This window comes from Otolemur garnettii, unplaced genomic scaffold (assembly GCF_000181295.1).
Source record: "Otolemur garnettii isolate 467f Iridium unplaced genomic scaffold, OtoGar3 scaffold00012, whole genome shotgun sequence".
NCBI lineage: Eukaryota > Metazoa > Chordata > Mammalia > Primates > Galagidae > Otolemur > Otolemur garnettii.
Window position 1 is genome coordinate 2,625,274 of NW_003852407.1, and position 6,115 is coordinate 2,631,388.

At 44.8% G+C, this 6,115-nt stretch overlaps 1 non-coding gene across 1 annotated transcript; it reads left to right on the forward strand.

The window, feature by feature from the left end:
* Positions 1–2,562: 2,562 nt before the first annotated feature.
* Positions 2,563–2,686, forward strand: LOC111723526. The gene has a single exon (XR_002772053.1). It is a non-coding gene; the product is annotated as a U6atac minor spliceosomal RNA (small nuclear RNA).
* The last annotated feature ends 3,429 nt before the right edge of the window (positions 2,687–6,115 follow it).

A 6,115-nucleotide genomic window follows, 5' to 3' on the forward strand; every position in this document is an offset into this window, starting at 1 on the left:
GTTGTTTGGCGGGTCCGGGCTGGGGATTCGAACCTGCCACCTTAGGTGTACGTGGCTGGCGCCTTAGCCGGTTGAGCTATAGGCGCCGAGCCCAAAGACATCTTAAGACAGTGGTTCTCAACCTTCCTAATGCCGTGACCCTTTAATATAGTTTCTGTGGGTCGTGACCCACAGGTTGAGAACCACTGTCTTAAGAGATGCACAGGGAACAGGATGTCCAGGGCAGTAGTAAAAGTTGCTGACCTGTGACATTAGTTAAGCATGTGAACTGCAACCACAATGTTGCAGTCACATGCACAGTGAGAAATAAGGCCTGTGTGTTAGCAGCAACAGTTGCAACCATATGCACAACAAAGTAATCACTTAGCTAGGCAGAAACAAGAAGGCAGATACTAGTTAGACCAATAAACAGCAGGTGTCAAAGCCAGTGTTTCTGGGCTAGGCAGCCCAGAGAAACAGTCGCATCTGCATTTCCTGCACTCCCGGCTGCACATTGTACATGTTTTGTAGCTTTTTCTCTGTAACATTGTAACAGTTTCTGTGTACCTCTTTGTTTGAATCTCAATAAATACCCAGTGGATACTGGAGTCAGGGCCACACTTCCCTTCTGTGTCAGCCAGGCATGGTGGGTCACACCTATAGTCTGAGAGGTCAAGGTGGGAGGCTGGCTTCAGCATGGGAGTTCAAGATCAGCCTGAGCAAGAGTGAGACCCTGGCTCTACTAAAAATGAAAAATTAGCTGTCTGTGGTGGTCGGCACCTGTAGTCCCAGCTACTCGGGAGACTGAGGCAGGAGTGTCGTCTGAGCTTAGTGAACTATGATGACACCACTGCACTCAGGCCTGGATGTCAGAGCGAGTCTCAGAAAACAAATGATAAAGAGAATGGCTGAGAGTCCTCTGTGTAGAGGAAAATGGAGAAACCCAATCAATGCACAGCAAAGTTGGAGGCCCAGACACACGGCCCAGTTGGTCCCTCCAGCCAGACCTTAGTTGTTGATGCCCCTCCAGGCACACCATGTGGAAAAGAGGATCTCCGGCCAAGCCTATCCCGATCCTGGACTCGGGAACAAGGAATTCTTGTTGTTTTGGGCAATTTTGTTTTGCCCTTAATACGTCCTCTTTCAATTATATTTCTAGGAAGTTATATTATGAAATGTAGTAGCGAGAGCAAAGGATCATGTTTTTCTTTTTGTATCTCATCATACCTATCACAGGGTCCACCACACATCAGATGATTAAGAATTATTTGCTTAATGATTATCTGGTTTCAATTGTAGGAGGAGTAAAGTTCAAAGTCAAGTTTGCCATTCAGGGCTCCTGATGACCCGTAAGGCCACACCCTTCCTTTCTAGTGTTTTCTTCTGTCTGTTCCCACAACACTTCTCTGTCCCTTCTACTCCCTCACCTTTGCTCAGTCTGGTCAGCTTTGAATCCTTCCCCACCCACCCATGCACATTCACACCCACTCCGCACACGCATTTCACGTGCATGTCTGATCTGGACTCCAAGGCCTAGGTTAAATGCCTGATCCCCCACCCCAGGGAAGACTTCAGATCTCTGAATTCTCAAGACATTCTAGCAGTCTTATGCCACTTAATAATCTGATCGTATCTGCAAGTTTTTCACTTATGTCTTTTCTTCCTGTTAGATTGAAGCTTTTGAAGACAGGACCCTATCTCGTATATTGCTGTCTCTCTCAAGTGATCTCAAAAGTAAGAGATGCCACTTAACCATGTGGCGGTAAGCAAGTCAGCACACCTGGCCTCAGGTTGCTGATTTGTGTAACAAAGATAATTATCTGAGGCATGGAGTTGCTGAGCTCCAAAAATTCCATAAGGTAACATGGAGCCCACGGCACCGTGCTTAGCATATACAAGGTGCTCAATGAGTGAGTGTCGATCAGGGAGAAAGTGAGAGAGCCATCTGAAGCTATTACTCCTATTATGGAGAAGCCCATTTCCACAGATGAGGGCTATTATTTCATTCCTCATAACTGACCTATAGGTTACTTTCATACATATGTATTCAAAGTTTCCCATGTCCCAGATGATGCCTGTTAATTTGAATGCCAACCTAAAGGTAATATTTGGATGTGTCTTTTCAACATTAAATATTGAACAGTTGAAGGAAAGAAAGAAGGAATGTTTAAATGCTACCATGCTCAGCGCTCAAGGTAGAGGTGTCCATAAAACTTGGCCCCTGCTTTTAGGGTGCTCCTGAGAGATGGGTCTTTCTTAAAGGGCGAGGAGAGAGGAGAGGAAGAGGCAGGCAAAGGGAAGGGCTGTGAGTCTGACAGGTGTGGCCAGTTCTGCAAAGCAGTGTGAACAGAAGCTTGTGGAATTCCAGTCAATAGGCGAATTAGTCAGGGGAATGTTTCACACATTATAAAAAACACTAGTGTGTAGAAACAACAGCTGAGTGGGGTAGCTATCAGTGTTCTAAATGAGGCACATACATATTTGTGTTTTTTTTGGATTTTCCAAGTTTCCTTCACTGAGCATGTATTACTTCTATTATCATAAAACACACACAAAAATCCCTTTTTTAAAAATGAAAAAATGGTGTTGTATGAAAGGAGAGAAGGTTAGCACTCCCCTTGACAAGGATGGAAGGGGCCCTGGGCCTGACAACACCCAGAGGTTAAGGCATTGCCACCTACTTCGTGGCATCTAACCATCATTTTTTGGATGCGGAGAGAAGGGGACACTTCTGCACTGCTGGTGGGAATGCAGGCTAATACGTTCCTTTTGGAAAGAAGTTTGGAGAATGCTTAGGGAACTAAAAGTAGACCTGCCGTTTGACCCTGCAATTCCTCTATTAGGTATCTATCAAATGTACCCCAAATCATTTTGCAACAAAGATATTTGCACCAGAATGTTATTGCAGCCCAATTCATAATTGCCAAGTCATGGAAGCAGCCCAAGTGCCCATCAACTCATGAATGGATTAACAAACTGTGGTATATGTACACCATGGAATATTATGCAGATATAAAAAGATGGAGACTTTACTTCTTTTATGTTTACGTGGATGGAGCTGGAATATACTCTTCTTAGTAAAGTGTCTCAAGATTGGAAGAAAAAGTATCCAATGTACTCAGTACTATTTTGAAACCAATATATAAGCACCCACAACTTTCATACGAATGATAAAACATAACTATAGCCCAGAATGAGGGAAGAGGAGAGGGAAGGGTGAAGAGTGGGGAGGCCGGGTGGAGAGAGGGTAATCAGGGGGGACCTCACTATTGTACATAACGCAAGGGTACATGTCAAATCTAGTGAGAGCAGAGTATAAATGTCGTAACACAACAATTAACTAAGAGAGGTGAAGGCTATGTTAACCAGTTTGATGTAAGCATTCCAAATTTTATATAAAATCAGCACATTATACCCCATAAATGCATGAATGTACACAGTTATGATTTAACAACAACAACAACAAAAAAAAAAAAAAAAAAAGAAAAGAAAGAAGCCCGTGCATGTAAGTGATAGTCTTTGGAAAGCGTGGGATGGTTATTGTTCACTCTCAGTGGTATGTGTTTACCTTTGTCCTTTTGTGACATTTTTGTGTTAACCTGTTGATGACAAAGAAGATGGCTTATGGTTATCACTTTACTTATGCTACTGAACTCAGATTATTTCATCTGACCATAGTAGGTATGTATATATGTATGTGTTAAATGTTCTTAGAAAAACCTTGGGCTCTAGATAAACTCAACACATCCAGATTTACTAAGGAGAGATGATTGGATATGCAGACACCTATTATTGGCCAAGTTAAGCATAGACTCCCAAGCCAGACTTTTAAGGTTATTTTACAATAGACACTAACCTATAATTTCCTGTGGCTCTTCCTCAATTCCTACTGCCTGGAACACTCCACACTTCAGTTCCTTGCTTGTATCCGCCATTCCCTGGGATGTTCCAAATGCCCTCTTCAGAGGAGAGCTGAGCAGCTGGGAGGATGAGGCCTGGCTCTGCCTCTTACCCATGAGGCTGTGGGCAAGTCAGCACACCTGGCCTCAGCTTGTGGAAACAGAGATAATTATCCAACTCAGAGTTGCTGAGCTCCAAAGATTCAATAAGGTAACACTGAGCACCTGGCACAGTGCTTGGCGCGTAGAAGGCGCTCAGGAATGTTGGTTACCTTGTTCCTTACTCTCAAAATGCTCCAGATACTATTTCTTCTCTTCTTGAAGCTGCCCAGGTCTTCAGAGAGGTTCAGTCTGGCTTGCCCTATGGGTAATGTGTCACCCTGAGCCTCCACTCCTGGGGCAGCCTCTGTATCCTATTCCTCACCAGTTCTCCAAGAACTTTGAGGCTCGGCTGTCATGGGTGTCTATAAAGATCAGTTGAATTTGTTGCATCGCAAAAGCTGATGCCTTGGCCAGGCATGAATCTGTCACCTGATAGGTTTTAGAATTTCAGTAAAAGAATCATAACTGAATAAGAATAACAGGTGGTTCTTTCCCTCTGGGCCCTCCCTGGGGCGTTGTGAGTGCTCAGATCAGGAGTAATGCCTTTTTATGCCCTCAGATGATTTCAATAGACTGTGTTCATTCCACCCTAATATTCCCAGCAACTCTGTTAGTAATTCTGTATAGTATCTTTCAGGCAATCTTTTGTTAAGAATTAATGCTCTGGCTCAGCGCCTGTGGCTCAAATGGCTAAGGCACCAGCCACATACACCTAAGGTGGCAGGTTCGAATCCAGCCCGGGTCCGCCAAATAATATGACAGCTGCAACCAAAAAAAAAAAAAATCCGGGTGTTGTGGCGGGTGCCTGTGGTCCCAGTTACTTGGGAGGTGGAGGCAGGAGACTCGCTTGAGCCCAGGAGTTGGAGGTTGCTGTGAGCTGTGATGCCACAGCACTCTACCCAGGGGGATGGCTTGAGGCTCTGTCTCAAAAAAAAAGAACTAATGCTCCACTTCTGTTTCTGGGTGTGACTATTTTAATAATATTCCTTTCAAGCTAATGAATTTCCAGCTTGCCAGTGTTGACCAGGTAATGGCCCAAATGTCTCCTCACAAGAAGAAAATGTTTTTCAGACATGTAGATCAGAGAGTTGACATGTCCTACCCTAAGCCACACTGCTAGAGGCACATGTCTCTGCCACGGTGAAATGTGATGGCCCCAAAGCTTACCCAACGGCAGCAGCAGACATGACCACCTGCCAGGCAAGGGCACGGCTCAGTTCTCAAAAGAGATGTCTGCATGCTGGAAGGACTCTGGATTTGGATCAGAAGACCTGGCTTTACACTCTGACTTTACCACTTACAAGGTGGTTGTCTCGAGCAAGTCACATAATCATTTAGAGCCTCAGTTTCTTCATCCAAAAAATGGGGGTAAAACCTACCACATAAGATACTCTGATGATCAAGTGATATAGTCTGTGGAAACTGTGAGATATTACCCCAAATTCAGTATTTTTATTTACCTGACCAGGAAAGGATGGAAAGAATGGAATAGAATTTTAACACAGATCCAATTGAAAAGCAACAAATCAGCTCGGTGCCTGTAGCTCAGTGGCTAGGGCACCAGCCACAAACACCAGAGCTGGCTGATTTGAATCCAGCCGGGACCTGCCAAACAACTGCAACCAAAAAATAGCTGGATGTTGTGGTGGGCACCTGTAAGTCCCAGCTACTTGGGAGGCTGAGGCAAGAGAATTGCTTAAGCCCAAGAGTTGTAGGTTTCTGTGAGCTGTGATGCCATAGCATTCCACTGAGGGTGACAAAGGGAGACTCTGTCTCTAAAAAAAAGAAAAAGAACTGCTGATTCTTTGCTGGAACCATCATTCAAAAGGGTTTCTAAAAGATTCTGCTTATGTGGCTGGCCTGGCATGACTGAACATCTCTGCTTCAGCTGCTATGGAATGTTCCTAGAGAGGGGTGTTCCAGGTACACTTCTGGCCAGCAGTGACGTCTGTCAGGGCAGCTGTGGCTGTGTTGGGGGCATGTGTGAGGCCCTCCTCATGCCTCTGCACAGCCTGTGACATCCCTTCTCAGTGCCTCCTTCTTTTTTTTTTTTTTTTTTTTGAGAGGGAGCCTCAAGCTATCCCCCTGGGTAGAGTGCCATGGCATCACAGCTCACAGCAACCTCCAACTCCTGG